Here is a 21,257-nt window from a genome sequence, read left to right as displayed (position 1 = left end):
CAACATAACCAACAGATTAAAGTTATGGGATATTTTGATTTTGGGGTCGAAGATTTGGGTTTGGGCAGAAATATCGATCTCGTTTTGGCAAAACCTTCAGTACACGGACCTTTCTGAATGAAGAACATGATGTCATGTATGGATTCAAAGAATTGCTATATGGGTAATCATCTTATAATGGAATAATCTAAAACAGTAATTAATTCTCAAATTAAAATTCTGTTACTTATTTTAAGTAGTTTGTAAATTCTTATGTGGAAAAAATGAAACATCATTAATTTCTTTTGGATTTCCTTATTTTCTGTAGCAATTAGAAAGAAAGACATTTTTTAGCACTTAAGGGCCTTCACTACAGCAAAATTAAACTACCGCTAATTTTAGAGATTTTTCTGTAATATCTTCAAAGGAAATAGAAAATTCGAAGAGCAGAACCGTAGTGAACTAGACAATATGATTTTGCATGTGATTCCGTTATCACAATTCATCTATCTGCTTTCGATTTGCTACTGTAGATGGATTCACCATTTTTTCCGGGTTCTATACATAGTGGCATACCAAAAGCAGATAGGTGAATTGTGGTAAAGGTATCACATACAAAATTGTATTGTCTAGTTCACTACGTTTCTGCTTTTGGAATATTTTTATTCGTTTTGAAGATATTACAGAAAAAAACTTCAAAATTAGCGGTAGTTTAATTTCGCTGCAGTGAAGGCCCTTAAAAGAGATTTTCATTCTTACGGTATAAAGTAAACAATAGGCATCACACTGTTTCTTTAGACTTCAGTCTGACGCAACTGGTTGTAATCCAAAGTGAAGATAATAGTATTTAGTATTAGACAAAACTTACTCCATTTTCTTATGTCACATTTTGGGTTGAGTAACGCTCCAAAGCTAAACATAGTGCACTGTTCCCATGAATTAAATTTTCTCATACATAGTCTTCACTGGCGGATCTAGAAGGTAAAAACAGGGGGCAATCAGAATCTAGACTGTGATAGGCATATCATAAATGTACTATAAGCTTTCAAAAATATATAAATAATACCTTCAATTATTTTTATGACTCAAAAAACACTGAGAGCTCTAGGTCTCCTTGGCTAGATCCGCCACTGGTAATTTGACATACTCTGCAATACCACCAGATTAGATTTGTTACCAATTTAACATTTTACTTTTCAAATGGTGACTCAAATTATTACATATCAGGTATTACTGAAATATATTGATTATTTTGAGGACAAGATTCGTGTTACTGTATCAAATCTTAGGGTATATAAGTTGTAGCCGGCCAGGCGTAATGTTATCCGACGGCTGACAATTATTTGACAGTGAAGCTAGTAGATATGCAAAAGAAAAAGTAGGAATTCTTTTATAAAGAGAAGTATAATATTGCGCCGTGAAGGTGAGGGAAATTTTCTCAGGACTGCACTATTTGTTTTTTACATTTTTTAAATAAATGTCCAAACGCTGCCCATGCCCGTAAAGAAACTTTGGGGAAGATACGTTCTTAAAAGAACAGCCGAATGATTGTTCAGTAGCTTTCGTTCTGAAAATTTTGAAGTCCAAGAATTTTTTTAAATACTAACCTTACAAGAATTGCCCATATTTAACAAAATTATGGATAAAATGAGCAAGTGCCTCTCATTGGTACTTAAATTATCCATGATAAACTGACTGTAAGAGCAAAATATAATAATGGATGGAACTGAATACTGAATACTGAATACTAAATACTGAAGAAATTAACCGTAAAAAAAGGTACATGAAAGAATTAAAACGAAAATACACAATGTGCATTGTAATATTCTTAGCTATTTGAGAACTACAATGTTAGACACCAAAACTAAATGTGATAAATTTAAATGTATATGATATGATAAAAGTAAAATGCACTTTTCGCTCATATGTTTCAGTTTATTTCCAACGTAAGCGTCATTTCCTATTACATTAGAGTTAGAAAGGCCGAGAACGGAACCCGTTGACTGCCTTTGTCATATTTGCCGATTTTCACCACGCTTGTAATAAAATGTGGCAAAATTTCAAGTTTAGTTAAAGGTCGACCATTATGATCACGGATTTCAATGCTTGGCACAAATTTGTAATGCATATTCTTTCAGTGGTTTAAGAGAGATTTGTCAGTTGCTTGTAGCAAATTATTTGAAGTCAGACAAAGTTGCACTTTGAAGTGAAATATAATTTTTGGGTTTACAATATTTTTTTGCAAACATTCTCCTTTAAGATCAAAAAGGTATGTATAATATGAAAATGTTTCATGGTTTATCTGATAATTGTTCAATGCATGCTTATTATAACTACCAATTTTGTACAAAATGCATATTATACGTAATGACAATGTTTAGTAATTTGCGCAACGTTAGAATGTAATCAGGCAGCTCCGTAGTGATAATGCAATGTCTCTAGATTACCATAAATTAGCTGACTTTTGTATTCAAAAGATTGTAATGCATGAATTCCTTATATTCATGATACTGAAATGAACAAAACAACAAAATGTACAAATCAAATAACGACAATTACCCACCTTTGTTTTTCAAAATAACATAAAATAGCGGTACAACAGTAGTGCACATTTGTACCTAGCTTATAACTGGTGTACACAAAAGTTATCAACTAACAAATTCAGTTTTTTGATTAATTCTAATATGAATACTCTGAAAACCTTAGTTCCAACCATATTATCAAACAGCCCATGTTACCCGAAACTACCTTATTAATAAGGAAAATGAAAGAAATATATCGCGATGCGTTGTTTCAAGTGTATCGTTAGTCAAAAAAGGTTGGGAATCACTGTTATATTCTTTACTTACGTAAAACAATCAAAAACTTTTTGTATTACTAATGAGATATCTAATATCCACTATGTGTTGCAAATCTTGTAAAAGCAATCTTTTACATTGTTTTCGACAATAGTTATATCCAGGACACAGAGAAAAATAGGAAATATATATTTTGTCATAAATTGATATTACTTTTAGCACTACCTTTGTACAGAAAAACAAGCCAACATTCATGTATGCTACCGCAACCACAAAGAACATTGCGAAATTAAAAAATAAAATACTGAAAATGCAATGCGACAAAGTGTTTTTCCATGTTGGATTTCAAATATTAAGTTGAAGCCGGTGCAAATATTTCAAAGGTATTGACTTCCTCTCCTCCATAAATTTTTTTAGGATAAACAATGCTTTCCTCTATGTCTTATTTCCTTGCTGAAAAGCACACACACATATATATTAACGTCTTTCCTCTCCGTGCAACTGAAGTTAATATTTTATTCTTGTGTTCTCGAAAAGATTCACCTGGACAATTCTGTACATTAGTGCAGTGGTTCTCAACCAAATTCCTATCACGACCGCCATTTTATCACATCCTCTTGCCAGCGACCCCTTATAATTTCTGTTTTGTAATAAGCTTGTGTGGGATTTTTAATATCTATACCAATTGCGGAAATCTCAAGATATCCATCTATTTCTATAATAGTATCATAGAATCCATTTCTTGTTTATAATAGATACAGTAACTTCCCTGAAACCGAATGGATTTTTTTTCAAATTTGGTCAGTCCATTCATATTACAAATATCTAATTCGATCCGTCATACTGTTTCAAAATGGAGACCATTTGAAAATTTTAGAACTTCATAACTCCATTAATTTTGGGTCATATGATAAAAAAATAAAGTGATTGCAAATTTTGATTTAAAAACTTGAACAGTTGTTAAATAAAAGTTATTGAATATTTTAAATAACTTGATAATGTGCGTCACGAAGATTGTACCGGAAATTGCCGCACTAGTAAAATCATATCATGCTCAGGAATCAATTTCAATTTTAATTGTATTTCAGTATGCAGGGTTTGTCGCATTTGTATTTTTCTGGCATTTCAATATGCATTTCTCATTAGTTTCATATTAGCCTAGCCGGCATAATCGTGGGACGTAAAACTTAATGATTTCATTTCGTTCCTTTCATTTAAATTGATTTTTAAACAGCTCTTTACCTGTTGAAAATATTTATTAGAAATATGTTTTGTTTTTCTTAACAGTATGGATAAAAATAAAAATGCAGGGATGTAAACAACCACTCGCCCAGTCGCCCGGGGCGAGTGATTCATCAGTGCGGACGAGTCACTACTATTTCATTCAAACTGTAAAGACTGAGATGTGGGCTAGTTTTTTTGGGGGGGGGGCAGTAAAATTTTGTTGATTATTTGCATCCCTAGCCTATCAGAACAAAGTTTAAAATAATATTTAAGAATATTTTCCGGTATTAGACTCTAATTATATTTATCTCTTTCGCTGATCTTCGCGACTCCCATGAAACCCTATTGCGACCCCACTAGGGTTCGCGACCCCCAGCTTGGGAAACCCTGCGCTAGTGTGATGGTGAGTTAACTTCTCTGAAACTGTAAGAAAAACACAAATAAACACAATTGTGAGTTTCGTTTCACATTGTCAAACAATGGAAAACTTCAAAGTTAGAGATTGTATTTCCCACGACACAAAAAAAAAAAAAAAAAGAGAAACAAGGTGTTCTCGTCTCGTTATTTCTTACAGAAGTCTCGTCTCATCTGGACTCTCAAAAAGATTTTCTCGTCTCCTTTTGCAAATTTATATTTAAAAAACTACAATTTTTTTCTTAATTTGATCTAGAAGTTAGGAGTTTCGTTCCCCATAACGAGAAGCCCATGAAAGGTTTGATATATCAATGTTTAAACTATACATATTATTGGAATATACTGGTAATGACTTACGTATCTTCAAATGCAAACTAGCTGAACCTGGGCTCTTTACATAGCGCATCATTCATATATGAGCATGAATCTCATTGTCATTCCTCGCAACATCTGTACACGTCCCTTTACAGAGACAAGTGAAAGACATCTTCATAAAAAATTGTCAAGGAGTATCATAAATGGGATTTTTAAAAATTATTTTTTCAATATCTCGCACTGTTTCCAAGATTTGAACCTACTTCCGTTTGGAGTTTCTAATTCATGTATGATCGGTGTTTTCTTTCTTCTTCCAAGCAGTATGTAATTAACAAATACATTACACACACAATTAATTATAATGCCAGTGATATACATGTCGTTCATTGAGCAAAAATACTCCAAACAATAAAGATTCATCTTAACCTGGACAAATGGTTATCCTTCGTTTTTCATTATCATATGGCCATACAAACGCCTGATATACAACCTCTGTATATATAGCTATGTGTTGTTGGAATGTATAAAGCGTAGGATACGATGCTTTACTTTTTAAAATAAATTTCTACACTTCCAGTGTACCCCCCAAAAAATGTAATAAAGAAATAATGGTCACGTTTTTTAAAATGTTCAATTAGAACTGGACAATATACACAAAATTTGGAATCGACCAGCGAAAATGGTATGTTTCTAGCATCTACCTAAGCGTGAAAGTGGGGGGAAGCTTTATTTCCTATAGCTCTCCGCTTGGATTCAAGCCTATATATATATATATAAGGTACGTTCAAAAAGTATCGAAGCTTTGGTTGGCAAAAATACATTCATTGATTTGGAAATCCGAAACACTAATCCCCTCTTCAAAGTAGTCTTCTTGGTAATGCACACACTTCTCCCAGTTCTCTCCCCATTGTTCTAAACACTTTTTGAACGCAGTTTTTGGAATGGTGAGCAAACGTGCTGTCGCATTCCGCATGATGTCTTCTCTTCACTCAAATCAGATTCCTTTTAGTGGCATTTTCAGAGTGGGAAACAACCAAAAGTCAGTCACAGGAAGCCATGTCAGGTGAGTAGGGAGCCAGACGACACACAGGAATGTTGTGTTTGGCGATGAAAAACCTTAATCAAATTTAATGGGCACTCTCCTCATGCCCAAATTTTCGTTCAAAATTGAATCTACCGATCTGATTGAATGGTTTCCGCTTAATTATCGCCAAGTTTTTTGACAAAATTTAATGTAATATCGTTGCTTAAGTTTTCCTGTCATTTTACAAAATACTGAAATCGGACGATCGCTCACTGTATGTCCTTAAGAGGCCTCATCACTGCGAAATTAAAATACTGCTAATTTTACAGTAATTATGTGATATCTTCAAATAGATAAAAGATAATCGAAAAGTGGAACAAGACCTCCCTAGACAACAGAGATACCGTTATCATGACTCATTTATCTGCTTTCGATTTCCAACCATTTAGAAAATCGGCATTTATTTTCGCGTTTCTAAATAACTTCAAACGGAAAGCTACTAGGTGACTCGTGATAACGGTACCTCATGCAAAATAACATCGTCTAGGGAGGTCTTGATCGACTTTTCGATTATCTTATATATATTTGAATATATCACATAATTAATTTAAAATTAGCGGTATTTTAATTTCGCAGTGATAGGGACTCTTAATCGCTGGCCAACCGCCAGTGACTCACGCTTTCTGTGACCGGAGGAAAAGCACGATTGCGCGTGAGAGTCCCTTCTACATCTACTTTGAAGAAAAGTCCCCATGCTTCATTGGTTACGTTAATTCATTTACACTACGTCCAAATTCAACGATGTTCGTCTAATGTGGTATGTTTCAAATTCAAACTACCTGGTGTTCATGTCCACATGAGAACTAGCATTTGCTTTGTTTGTTGGCCACCAGAGGTCGTTGTTGTCAGTCTTTGTTGAACATCCCTCATACCTTCTAAACTTCTATACGTGGTAAATAGTTGTTGGTAATTAAAACATCAATATTTACATTAAGCAAATAAAGACGTGGCGAGTTTACTTTGGTTTCTTATCAGCTAATTGATATGAAAGTAAATAAATAAGCCTTCTTGTCTTTTCAAAGAACTTTAAAAGTTTGTTACTGAATTCTCTATATATCTCTCTCTTACTCTTTCTCTCTCTCTCTCTCTCTCTCTCTCTCTCTCTCTGTGTGTGTGTGTGTGTGTTATTTGCGAATTTTTCAATTTTGAGCTCTCCATTTGATAGAGCATCAATCAAAAACTAATCTCAAAGAAGTGTTGGAATTTTTCGCGTCAGTCTTACTCTTCCCGAGATCTTGGCCAAAAAAGTTTCGAATTAGGGAGATTTAAGGAGCCACATCAGGCCGATAGCTAGTTCAAAACTCTAGGGGGGGCAATAGAAGTTAGGGGGGCCCCGATCCAACCATAGTATAGTTCATCACCATATTATAGTCTATTTGCAAGCCTACCGTAAAAATTTTAGAGGGCAGCAAATATTTAGGGGGCCCGGCCCCTCCTAGCCCCCCGTGGATACGGGCCTGACCCACATCTCGGGAACCTTAAGTCTTAGAGACATCATATTAGTGTTGATAAATACCTAAGAGAAAGTGAACATTTTGGTACCAAATAGTAACCGGTGTCCACTGGCCAACTGATTACCATTCCCCAGATATTGACCAAAAATATTCGTGTTTCGAGAGATTTAAGGAGTCATATCTCGGGAACCGTAAGTTGTAGAGAGATAATATTTTGCGAATTTTTCAATTTTGAACCCTCCATTTTAAGCATGTGTCTTCGTAAAACAACATATCGTAGAACATTTCAAATGAACTTTTAAACAAAACATGCGGGAAAAATTGAGTACTTACGGAAATTATAAATGGATATATATATTACAAGAATTGTTTAATGAGTATAATAATAAAGTACATAAAACAATTGGTATAAATACTTTAGAAGTGAATGAGAAAAATTAGTTCTTTTTAAGTTCGTTCTGGCAATGCCCTTGGAGTATTCTCAACTGGTTTAAAGTTGTATTCTTATATTTCTGTACTTTGCTTCAACATCAATCAGAATAGTCAGTCCTATTCCACTCAACTTACGTTATGTTTTTTTTTCTTGCACTGAAAGTCAACAGTTGTTTTTATTTCCCTGGAGAAACATTGAAAATTCAGTCCACAAACGCCACAAAACAAGGCTACAACAAAGCAACAAAATTAGCAAACAGAGTGGAAATGTTACAGGCATGACGTGATGTTAAGTAAGGCAATCAAAGAATAATATAAATATTTATTTTCGAAACAGTTTTTCCACTGGCTTTTGATGAACTTGTGATCTTTTGATAAAGTGGATATTTTCAAATAACTAATATCAATATTAACAGACCAAAACCATATTCACGAAGAAATTAAATGTCGACTTAAAGTAGGGAATTCGTGTCAGTCATTATTCAGTTCAAAATCTTTTTGTCGTCGCAAACTCTGTCGAGGAATTTGAAGCTTAAAATATTGTAAAACCTGTTTTCAACGGACCCTTTATTAAACGGAAACTTGTGTTAAACGGAAATATTTCACGGTGCCATGAATTTATTGGGGAAAATCGTGTTAAATTCCCTTTATTAAACAGAAACTTGTGTTAAACGGAAATATTTCACGGTGCCATGAATTTATTGGGGAAAACCGTGTTAAATTCCCTTTATTAAACGGGAGCCTGTGTTAAACGGAAATATTTCACGGTGCCACGAATTTATTGGGGAAAATCGTGACAAACTCCCTTCATTAAACAGAAACTTGTGTTAAACAGAAATATTTCACGGTGCCATGAATTTATTGGGGAAAATCGTGTTAAATTCCCTTCAATAAACGGAAACTGTGTTACACGGGCAACGGAAATCCAAATAAGCCTCTTAACAGAAAATTTTAAGTTTCGGAGTGCAGTATTTAGAAAGATTTTAGACATCCTATGAGAGGTTAGATTGTATTTTTAGCAAAACAGACAGTCGAGAAATATGGCATTGAGTTGGAAGAAGAGTATAGGCTAAAAGCTCACCAAGATTCTGTCAAAAGTTTAGCAGCATTTGTTTTATATCGAGATAACACTGATGTGTGTTTTCTCAGGCTAAAATCTCGTGTAAAGTTGAGCAGACAAGCAGCGATGTATGTAAAAAAACCCTCCTTGAATATTGGCAAAATTAAGTTAAAGTGTGTACAATATTTTTCTGTTCATTATAAGTTTTGTGTGTATTAATTCGTAGTGGAAATAAATACTGTAAATTTTCTAAGATACGTACAGCGTTTTATTTTTTCTTGGTATGTCTATTACGGTATATGCTTTGTTCCATAGGTCTCCCTTCGTTAACCGGAAACCTATCTTCAACGGAAATTTTTGCGAGTCCCGTTCGATTCCGCTAAAAGCAGGGTTTACTATATATAATACCATAATCAAGCCTATTGTACTATATGGTTGTGAAACATGGTCTCTTAGTCTGAGAGAAGAACTTATACTGAAAGTATTTGAGGACAAAATCCTTAGACAAATATTCGGACCCAGGAGGAACGGAAATGGCGTAAACTTCATAACGAGGAACTACATAATTTATACGGTTTGCCCAACATTGCCAGGGTCATCAAATCTAGGAGGCTCAGGTGGGCAAGTCATGTAACCAGGATGGAAGAAAGTAGGAACGCTTTCAAAGTCTTAACTGGAAAACCAATTAGAAAGCGACCATAAGAAAGACCTAGGCGAAGATAAGAGGACAATATTAAGATGGATCTCGCAGAAATAAGGAATACAAAATAGAAACTGGATTAAGTTGAGTAAGGATAGAAGTCATTGGAGAGCTTTTGTGAACACGGCGTTGGGCCTTCGGGTTCCATAGGCCATAGTTGGTTAGTTTTTTACTGGCGAAGAATTTTCACTAATACAACAAATTGTAATATAAAATTACTAGATTTATGGTAAAATGACAGACATATTATAACCACTGTAGAGCATGCTTCTCAAACTTTCCGATAACGCGGACCCCCTGTTCATTCTGAAAGTGATCTTCGGACCCCCTTGCAATCTGAAATTTCACATGGTATTAAAAAATATACTAATCAGAATTACCAGTGACAAGAAATATTCCAGAAAAATAATGCAATAAGAAAAATTTATTCTAAAGATACATGATTGTTTAATAGTGAACGAAATTTCAATTAAAAATACAGAAACTTTCAAGACTGAGCCATTTTTTAAAAAGGAAACCCACTTGATAAACAATGTTCTCAAACGTGGGGTCACTAATGTGAGGAATGTAACTCTGTATTTTTGCATAATTACATTGAAATCTGGAATAAGTTTTGTTACCATGAATCGTAGGTCCGATTTCACATTAAGACGATTTCGCTTTAAGATGTTTAAAACTGCTCTTCAAATAGTCTCCTAACAAAGAAGGAATTTCTCTCACTTGAAGTAGTCCTATATAACGGTTGACCGGATTCAGGGCAGAAATTTAGTAAAGTAGGAAAACATTTAAATTTACAACATAGGTACTATTTATAATTACCTTCTTTTAATACCTGAAAAAATACTTCTTACATAACAGCTGTGAGTTTCATTTTATTACAAGACATTTCAATTTTTAGGAGTCGCGGACCCCCTAGCTAGGTCCCGCGGACCGTCAGGGGTCCGTGGACCCCACTTTGAGAACTGCTGCTATAGAGCATTAATACTTTAATGTCTTAAAGTATGTATAAAGATTCGAGAAAGTTTACCTTCTTTCTCTCTCCCATTTTTAACGACATTCTATAGGAAACTAAGAATGAAGTCATTGCTTTTAAAGAGTTAATGAAAACGCAACTTTCCGCAAGAAGTCAAAAGGATAGTTTTAGCGTTGACTTATATCTCCTATGGAAACAAGTAGATAAAATATTCATGGATTGTAGAAGAGCCTATAACGATGGAGGCTGAAATTCGACTTATAAACAGGCTAAAAGAGATTCCAAGATCAGAAAACCGAGAGCAGACGTCTTTGAGGAGGAAAATACGTCAAAGAAAATATGATGTAAACAGAATGTATAAGTAAAATAGTGAAAGTGAAACTTTAAAAAGAACATACATAAAGAAAAGGTGCACAATACAAAACATTTTGGTTACAGATTTGTATCTTACTTGTACAAATAATAGGAAAAAATTGTTGATAGAATTATAATTTGTAAAATTAGAATTAAAGTACCCGTGAAAATTACTATACTTTCGTGTTATCAATTAAATACTATATGTTACGAGGTTCATTTCAATAAATATTAAAGGACTAAGCTCAGAAGAGGATTAGGAATTAGATTTCTGGGCTTTCGGTATCTATGGTAAGGTTAGTCCGTCACACATATGAGGGATGACGTCACTCGGCGATCACACTGCCCAAGGAATTAAAGAGAAAGAAAGGAATAAAAAAGGAAGGAATAGGCCTGAAGCTTTTATGTTAGGTACCATCTCGGCATTTACCTGGTGTGAATGAGGAAAACCTCGCTGAGGATGGCTAGCCAGAAAAAGTTTTTACACTGTAAGACCAAGTGTCCCCATCGGGAATCGAACCATTGAACACTCGCACCGAAGATGAAAGCATTAGCAACTACGCTACGCGGGTGCACAATACAAAGTAGAAACTGGATCCAGTTGTCTAAGAAGAGAAGTCAATGGAGAGCTTTCGTAAACGTGGCATTGAACCTCCAGGTTCCATAGGCCGGTATACGGACAAAATCTCGCGGCCGAAATATCGCCGCCCAAAATCTCGCGGGACAAAAGCTCGCCGGGCCAAAACCTCGCCGCCCAAAACCTCGCGGGACAAAATCTCGCCGGGCCAAAACCTCGCCTCCTAAAACCTCGCGGGACAAAATCTCGCCGGGCCAAAACCTCGTCGCCCAAAATCTCGCCGTGCCAAAACCTCGCCGCGAATGAAACTTTTCTTTAAAATTTACCCAATGTGTTTCCTTATATGCAATTCCACATTACAAATAATAATAATAATAATAATAATAATAATAATAATAATAATAATAATAATAATAATAATAATAATAATAATAAGATACAAAACATCGTGTGCGTGGGCTTTCTCGGGTTATTCCCGTTTCCTCCCACTTTCTTTATTCGATCATTTCCTTCATCCTGGTCATCTACGTCTCCTTTAACCTATAGGACATAATCAAGGGACGTCGTAAAAACTCATATATTGTTTCATACTTTCATAAATATGATTAGATTTTTGTTAAAATTTTAAGTTTTTGGATGTTCCAAAGTTCACGAAACTAACCCCGTTAGTTGTCATTACTTTCCTTATGGAGACTTTCTTTCCCTATAACCAGTTTAAAAACACCCTGTCGCCCTACCTTCACATTGAAATCCTCTAATACAGAAATAGAATTTTCATATGGTATCGCGAGACTTGGTCAAATACCCGTGATACTTTTTCTGAAACAGCGTCTTTTATACCGTCATCCTTATCATCTGTTGGAACATTTACATTTTGGTCAGGCGAGATTTTGGGTATGGCGATATTTTGGGGCGCGAGGTTTTGGCCCGGCGAGATTTTGACCCGCGAGGTTTTGGGTGGCGAGGATTTGGCCCCGCGAGATTTTGGCCCGCGACGTTTTGGGCGGCAAGGTTTTGGCCAGGCGGGGTTTTGGCCCGGCGAGATTTTGGCCCGCGAGGTTTTGAGCGGCGAGGTTTTGGCCAGGCGAGATTTCGGCCTGGCGAGATTTTGGGCCGCGAGGTTTTGGGAGGCGAGGTTTTGGCCAGGCGAGGTTTTGGCCAGGCGAGGTTTTGGTCCGCGAGGTTGTCGCCGCGAGGTTCTGGCCGCGAGGTTTTGTACCCAAACCCCATAGGCCATAGAGTTAGCTAGTTAGTCAGCTCATACGCACAAACACACATACATGCACCTGGAGTAAAACTAAAAGCTTCCGTATGGTTATATGGAAAGCTAAAAGCCAGAAGATAAACCATGAATACGATATTTTCCACTATACGTTGACATAATCTGGAATTGAACCAGAAATTCTTCGCAGCAGTAAAAAAAAAAAAAAAAAAAAATGCTCTAGCGGAAAATCATTGCGGTCCCAAGAAGTCGTAAACCTAAAATGAAAAGGAAATGAAATAATGACTGAAAATAAGAAGAAAAGAAAGACAATCAGTAGGAATAATAGCGGAACAATTAGAAAAGAAAAAAAGGAAAATGAGAGAGGGAAACGAGAAAAACGAGTTGAAAATAGAGCAAAAATGAGAATATTCAATAAAAGAAAAAATAAAAGAAATATGGCAGTTGTGAAACTCAACATTGACTTTGAAGTTTGATATGGATAATCTAGTTAAAGAGTTCCCTTATTATTTATGCGTCGTTCCAAGAGGAAACACTTAACAGAGTTCACCGAAGAAAACCGTAAAAAGAGGGAAATCCAAATATATAAATAAATGAAACGCCCTGTGCTAATTGGCTCCTGGTTAAAGATTTAAGCACTCAAAATTGAAGCCTATAAGAGAGAGAAACACGGGAGATGGAGAAATGAACTCAGTCGCGAGGGCTGGTGCTAAACATGTAAAAGGAAAACTAAGTGAAAAGTTCTAGCTACGAAAAGGAGAAGTAATTTAGAGAAAAAAAAATGTACAAGGAAAAGAGAGAAGTCTGCTCAAAGTTTACCGAAATACTAAATCTGTACATTGACAGTTAGGATTATGAAGAGGAAAAGACAAGCAAGAAAAAGCACAATTATTTTCTTTATAAAAGGCGTTTTAAAAAAATCGTCGAGTATTTTAATCCCTTATGAACATATCCCGAGTTATCTCGTTTTTAAAAAAAAATCCTACTTAGTTTTTCCCGAGTTATCTCGTTGCATGTGTAACTTTCTTATTCCTTGCCACTTATCACGAAAGAAACCGTCTATTGTTAGTGTTCGAAGTACTTATTTTGCCCAAAAGATGTTGTTAGGGATATTGCAGAGTGTCTAGCGGCTTTGTACTGTAGTGCCACTAATGTTTCTGTGATGAATTTTATGTAGTTGTTCTCTGTATCGAGAATACTCGGGATAAAACTTATGATACCAAGTAGGAAATTTGACACGTTATTTTATTATGTATTTCACACCACATTATGTGTATCATTTAGCAATAAAAATCGTCCAATCACGAATATTTCATTTATACCTATATGACCCTACCTTCTTTTTAAAGCCCCGAGATAACTCGGGAGAAAAATCTGGAAGTTTTTTTAGCTTCTTTTTTCTATGCACATGAAACGATTTATGAACAGATATTTTCATTATGCACTCTTCCATATTAAAACAATACAAACAAGCAATAAAAAAATATGATTTTTTTTTTACCAGAAAATCTCCTGATAATTAAGCCCTTAAGGGGTTAATAAGCTCGTTTTCTTAAATTTTGAATCAAAAATGTAAGTAGGCGTATTTTGTAAGAGTACGATGTCGAAGGTGATATTGTCTTTCTAAGTGTAACTCTCCCAGTGTGCAAACGATATACGTGCGCACTTGAACCATGCTTACATCCGTCACATAACGTACTCCGATAGGTCTAAGCTATTCCTTACTTGAATTGTAGTTTAATATCTTCAAATGCAGACCTAAGTACCAGTCACCTACATTATCGAACTTTGTTATATGGTAAATAATTGTTTCGTAATATAATAATTTTCATGTAAAAATTGATAGAAATGACGAATAAAAATGTAGGATGGCTGATGAAATTCGGTCCCTTTTCAGGACCAACATTACAAAAGAAAAAGCTGATTTGTAAAAATATAGATTAGTTTGTGTACTTGTGTACAAAACATGCCAGTAGGACGTAACAGAAACAACATATTATAACTTGTAAATAAAATGTAAGAAAATGTAAAATGTATCCAGGGGGGTCTAGGGGGGCCGGGACCCCTAAATTTTTGCGGGACCCCTCTAAAATTTTCACGGTAGGATTGCAAATGAACTATAATATGGTGGCCCCCCTAACTTCAGCCGGCCCCTCCTAACTTCAGCCGGGCCCCCCCTATATTTTTGGGATGGCTACCGGCCTGATCACCGGTATGTGTTGTGATGAATACATAGTAGTTTTGTGAAATGATGTAATAATATTTTTTCTAATAAATATGAAAGCTAGAAATTCTATCATAAATATATCAAAATGTAACAAAGTTTATAGAAATTGAACTAATACATACAACCTTCCTGAGAGTACTATAATTTTTTAAATAGTATATAAAGGTAACCGAAAAAGTATTATAGCTATTTCACCCACCTCCTTCTGACATCGATGTATCACCTAAGACGTATTTAGATGATAAAAATTGTCCCCATGAGAATCGACGACCAACGTTCTGGAAGACCATGGATTCCATTGCAATAGAACTTGGTGGGCCGTGAAGCGAAGAACGTATTAAGTGCATTTTGCACCTCTACTAGGGATTTGAATCGGAGTCCTCTAAGATGATTCTCAAAGGAATGCAACAGGTGATAATTGGACGGTGCAATATCAGAGGAATATGGCGGATGCAACAGTGATTCCCATTCAAGACGTAGAATGGTGTGTCGGGTCATCCTAGCCACGTTGGGTTTATCGTTGTCCGGTAACAGAAGGACCCCTTTGCGATTCAGAAACGCTGGCTCTAGAGTTTTGAGTTTTCTTGAACATGGCTCAACTGCAGACAGTACACAGTTGCATTGATGCTCTGACCAGATGATAGCAGTTCTCGATGCAAGGTGCCGCGAGCAGTCCACCAAACATACAGGAGGACCTTCTCTTAGTGCATAGCTGGTGCAGTGCTGGTTTTGGAACCGGTTCGTGGGATGCTAACCAATGATGACGGCGCCATGGAGCTTCGTACAGGACCCACTTCTCATCACATGTCAACAACCTGTTCAGAAATGGCTCCTTTCTCAGACGAGATAGCAACGAAACACAGTTGTCTGCTCGCGTTGCCTTCTGGCCAGGAGTCAAATCATGTCGGACATATCGACCAACTTGTAGTGCTTCCTAAGTTGATGGAGGTTCTGCCGAATGGTCTCTCCATTCACACTGAATTGTAGTCTCAGTTCCTCACATGTTTGGCCACTGTTCGCCTCAATTGGTGCCAGAAGATCTTCATTTTGTACATGTATTGGTCTTTCAGCACGTGGTGCGTCTTCGAGTGTTTCGTCACCATCCTTAAACTTGTTAAACCACCGCTGCACTATCCGCATAGTCACGACACCCTCACCAAAGGTCTTACATATCTTCTGCCCCGCTGCGGAGGCGTTTGACCCCAGTTTGAACTCGTACAGCATACACACCTTTTTGACGCTCTGTAGAGGTCCCATGTTCACTCTGTTCTTACGCATGTTCACGGTGCAAAACTGAATTGCCACAACCAGGTAATATGTTGGATATACCCACATCATGAATTGACCTTCGCCTTATCTCCATTTACATTCAACTCACAGTGTGAGGGCAAATGGAACACAGAACCCTGCAAAAAAGCGACAGAACTTTCTTGGTTACCTTTATACAATGGTAACAATAGAGCAAGAAGTATTTGTACGGGGGTAGGGGGTTGAACACGTGTTTGCATAAGTGACAAGTTAACATAAACATGTGAAACATATTCGTTGAGAAGTGGTTCAAGAGTATACATTGAACAATAGCATGATCGACCTAAAACTACTAAAATACTGAGATACGCTATAAAAATTTAAAAAAAAAAAAAAAAAACATAAAATTTATCGACCGGCAATCTTTACTTTAAGTGTTTGCAAAAGGGTGTAGGTGGATTGATCTGTGCCTTCAAACTAAGATAAATCGTTTACAATATTTATTCTAATGAATTGTGTCTTTGTATCTCTGTCATAATCCGCTGCGGAGCGATTTTTTGAACGCACTGTATAATATATATATATATATATATATATATATATATATATATATATATATATATATATATATATATATATATTCGGTATAAGATACTATCTGGGCATACATGTTAAGGTTATCTATATACAATACACATTCTATATAATACATTTGGTATAAAATTTACTGTAGAAAATACAATTTATTTGTCTGAGACATGTTGTAGTTTCGTTCATGTTATAAAATCTGATTCTCGGCTATTAATTTACTTGAAAGCAACGAGCTGGTAAGAGCAGAGGGGGGAAATCTGACATAAGTGTCCAGAGCTTACATAATCCTCTGATATATATATATCTATATATATATATATATCTATATCTATATCTATATATATATATATATATATATATATATATATATATATATATATATATATATATATATCGGCTCCATCGGATGAGGCTGCTTGCAATATAAACTCAGAGTGAAATGTTGTAAAAATCCTTAGTTTTATTTGTTTCTTTTTCCATTTTTTTTCTTATTTTTACGAAAATAAAAATGAAGAAAACAAAATAGGGGGAATTTAAAAGTTTGCGATAGATTTCTACAAAAACTCGAAAATCCATCCCTGAAGCTTTATCTCGCTTCTCCGTTGTAGAAGAAAGAGAAAAATAAAAAATATAAAAATAGCGAGGAGGAAAATAGAGTTTGGACCAAATAATATAAAAAAGAAACTGTGTTGTAGCCAACAAAATCCGTGCTCGTGTTTCGCAGGTCAGCGTGAAAGAGCGCCTCGTGGGGACGAAAAAAATAGGAGAAAAAGCATCCAGGTAATCGATCACCCCAAAGCTGTATCTGAATTTAAAGAGAGACACTCTGCCAGTAGTAAAAATATATACAGAGCGTAAAACCCTATTCCAGCTGCCAATCACATTTTTTCGTCTTTCTTTTGTATATGATTCGTTGACTATAATATGACAGAACCATTCATGTCATTTTAGTATACATATATTTTGCTTATGAGAAGGTAGAACTACCAAAGTTAGGTGATCTTTCAATATACAGAGGGGTCTAAACATAGTTTGACTTATAATCAATAGTAGAAGAATTAATAACCCAGACTACTGTAAAGCACTTGTGTACAAGGGCGCCCATGTTGTGGTTTCCAAGGGGGGCAAATATAAGCGAGGTTTCAAATATTGTTTCAAATTTTCCTATAATTATTGTAAAAATTCTATTGGGCTTTTGATATTCCCAAGTACGATTTACTCTTAGGGGGGGCGAGCGCCCTACCTTGCCCCCCCCTGATGGGCGCCCTTGCTTGTGTATATAGTCCTCAACGGCGGATATAGTCTGTGTCCGGGGCGGATTGGCAACCATAGAGCCACTCTGCTACACTAAACTGAGAACCCGTTCTATTAATACGTTAAGAGGCCTCATCACTGCGAAATTAAAATACCGCTAATTTTACAGTAATTATGTGATATCTTCAAATAGATAAAAGATAATCGAAAAGTGGAACAAGACCTCCCTAGACAACAGAGATACCGTTATCGTGACTCATTTATCTGCTTTCGATTTCCAACCATTTAGAAAATCGGCATTTATTTTCGCGTTTCTAAATAACTGCAAACGGAAAGCTACTAGGTGACTCGTGATAACGGTACCTCATGCAAAATAACATCGTCTAGGGAGGTCTTGATCCACTTTTCGATTATGTTTTATCTATTTGAAGATATCACATAATTACTGTAAATTTAGCGGTATTTTAATTTCGCAGTGATAGGGACTCTTTAAAAAAATGTACAGTATTTGACATTATTTAAGAAGGTTGTTACAAAATTTCTAAGACTACATGTGGACGAAACAGCAGAGAGGTCATGGATGGTGGTACTTTTCAACATAGTCCCTTGACAAGTCAACACATTTTGCCTATCGATATTCAATTGCATTAATGCCGCTGGTAAAAAGAAAGAAAAAAAAAAGAAAATGATTTGTCGAAGGCGTGTAAAATTTCATCTACTGCATAGCTGACGTCATCACCAGTGTGAAAATGTTTACCTTGTAACTTCTTTTCGGCCTTTATAAAGAGATGTAAGTCAGAAGGTGCAAAATCAGGCAAATAAGGTGCTTGAGGGACCAATTCTAGCCGCAATTGTGAATTGTTGCCATTGCGATGACTGACTTGTGACTAAGGGCATTGTCTTGATAGAGAAACACACCTGTTGCTAGTTTCCCGCGACGCTTTTGCTGAATATTATCATGCAACTGAATACCAAAGGAAGCTTCAATAAATGTGGCCTAACAGTATTATATATCTAGTTCCATTATTTTTTGGTTAGGCTTAGAATTTATACAACAACCCTTGTATATGCTTTATCAAACATCGGTTTATTTTCGAACCCAATGAAGAGCCAACTACGTCTCGCGCGCCTAGCACGACTTCCTAAAAGGTCCCATCCGAACATGGACATAAATTCTAATCTAACAAATGAAAAGAATAGGATTATCGGACGCCCTCTTTTATTCTGACATGTCCTGCTTTTTGGCGGGGGTTGAGGCGGAGGGGCTGAAAGTGGTCTAAACTGGTTTTAAGCGAAAAGGGGAAATGTTATCTCTTTTCGGGATGACAACTGCTCCAACTGGTACCATTGTTATTTTTAATAAATTGCATTAGTCTGTCTAATTTTTCCTTTCTTTTTTTTGGGGGGGGGCTTCTTAAAGAAAACACTGTTTGAGCCCATAAATAGCATCGTGCATATTAATATAAAAGCGAAAACTTAATTATACTTACTTTAATTTTCATAAAGTTTTACTAATGTTCAAAGGCATGATCATCTGAAGGGTGTGAGGCAAGAACATGGTAACCCACAATTTTACTATTGTAAGAAATTTATTAGAGGTTTTCTGCTACACAATTCATTTTCAAAGTCGGAAAGCTAATTTTTTACATAATATTATACATGAAGGATTAAACCAAGGATGTTATAAATAGAGGATCTGCCCATATGTATCGTCATCCTATTAAAACGATGAAGCCAAAAAACAACCGAGCATCGGCACGTCTGATTGGCTACTCTCGTTTCTACCATCATTTGATTGGCTACTTTCGTTTCCGCCATGATTGTTGACTCAAAACATTGCGATCCTATTGGGCGGAGTGGGCAGAGTAGGGGTGGCGAAACTGTGACGTATGGCTTCAAGATTTTGTTGTAAGGGCATATCCTCTATTTTATAAGATCCTTGGATTAAACGGACAAGGTTAAACGAAGCGGTATGCGTTGCTCTCTACCGGGTGCTGCAAAACGCAGCAATTTCAAAATTGTAGGTTACTATGTTCTTGCCTCACACCCTTCATCTATGGAAGTTTTTAATATCGATAATCCTGAAGAAGAAAACGTTCAATTATTTAATTATCATTTTATTCAGATAGAAGTCAATGGGATATAATAAATTGGTTAGAAATATTTTTTGATGCTAGTGTGCTAATAAGTTTAATCGGGCTCTCTTTTACCTAAAATCCAGATGGGCCTACCTTGCACTTGCAGGGTAGCAGGCTGGGCCAATCCGCCTCCAATTTATCATAACCTATATCACCAGGGGTAAAAGTGAGGTGGGACGTCGGAAGACGCCGTTACCTCACTTCAAAAAAAATCTATGGTGGCCCCCATCTTTCAAAAAAATTACAGTGGGCAAAGATGGGCAAGGGGGACAGCGTCACATCATGCGTCCCCCTACCTTTTCGGATCCACTTTTACCCTTGTATATGACCACAGTATATGTCTAAATTTAATATTATATGAAATTGAACTTTCTTTTCGAACAGTAGGCGTTTCATTCAATTACGATTAGCTGCATTCAATTTATAACACTTTGGAATAGGATCAAAACTTTACAAACACCCTGCATTTAGTGTATTATTAATTTTAACGATAATTGGTGTTAAAGTTTATATATATATATAATCGATATATATATATATATATATATATATATATATATATATATATATATATATATATATATATATATATATATATATATATATATATATATATATATATATATATTGGTGTTTCATAACAACACCCACAAGTTTGGGAGATGATTCCTGACATCAAGATAAGACGAGAAGTATAGACCAACGTGAGTGCACAAATGCTTTCTTTCGAAGTTACAGGCTGCCGAAAACATGAAAAAATGAATTGTAAAGGTCCATAGCTCCAAAACTACAGAACCTATTGTAATCGAGTCAATACTTCACTTAGGAACTAATATGTGCCCTAATCCAAATATCCAAGTTTCATAATCCTGCGGTACTGCTACAACAATTTTTATAGAGGTAGTTGGTGAGTATTTAAAATTAAATGTCCGTAGCCAAACTCCCTCTATAAAATTCGTTGCATGAGTACCTTAGGATTCTGAAACATTGATTTTTGCATAGGGCACGTATTAGTTACTAAGTCTTGATCGGACTACGATAGATCCTATAGTTTTCGAGCTATGCACCTTCAAAGTTCATTTTTTCATGTTTTCGGCATCCTATAACTCTGAAATGAAGCATTTCTGCACCCAGGTTAGTCTATACGTTTTGTCTTATCTTGGTATCAGAAATCATCTCCCAAACGTTGTCGGTGTTGTTTTGAAACACCCTG

This window comes from Thermobia domestica, chromosome 16 (genome assembly GCF_964235325.1).
Source record: "Thermobia domestica chromosome 16, izTheDome1.hap1.1, whole genome shotgun sequence".
Taxonomy (NCBI): domain Eukaryota; kingdom Metazoa; phylum Arthropoda; class Insecta; order Zygentoma; family Lepismatidae; genus Thermobia; species Thermobia domestica.
Note: the sequence above shows the minus strand (reverse complement) of the source record.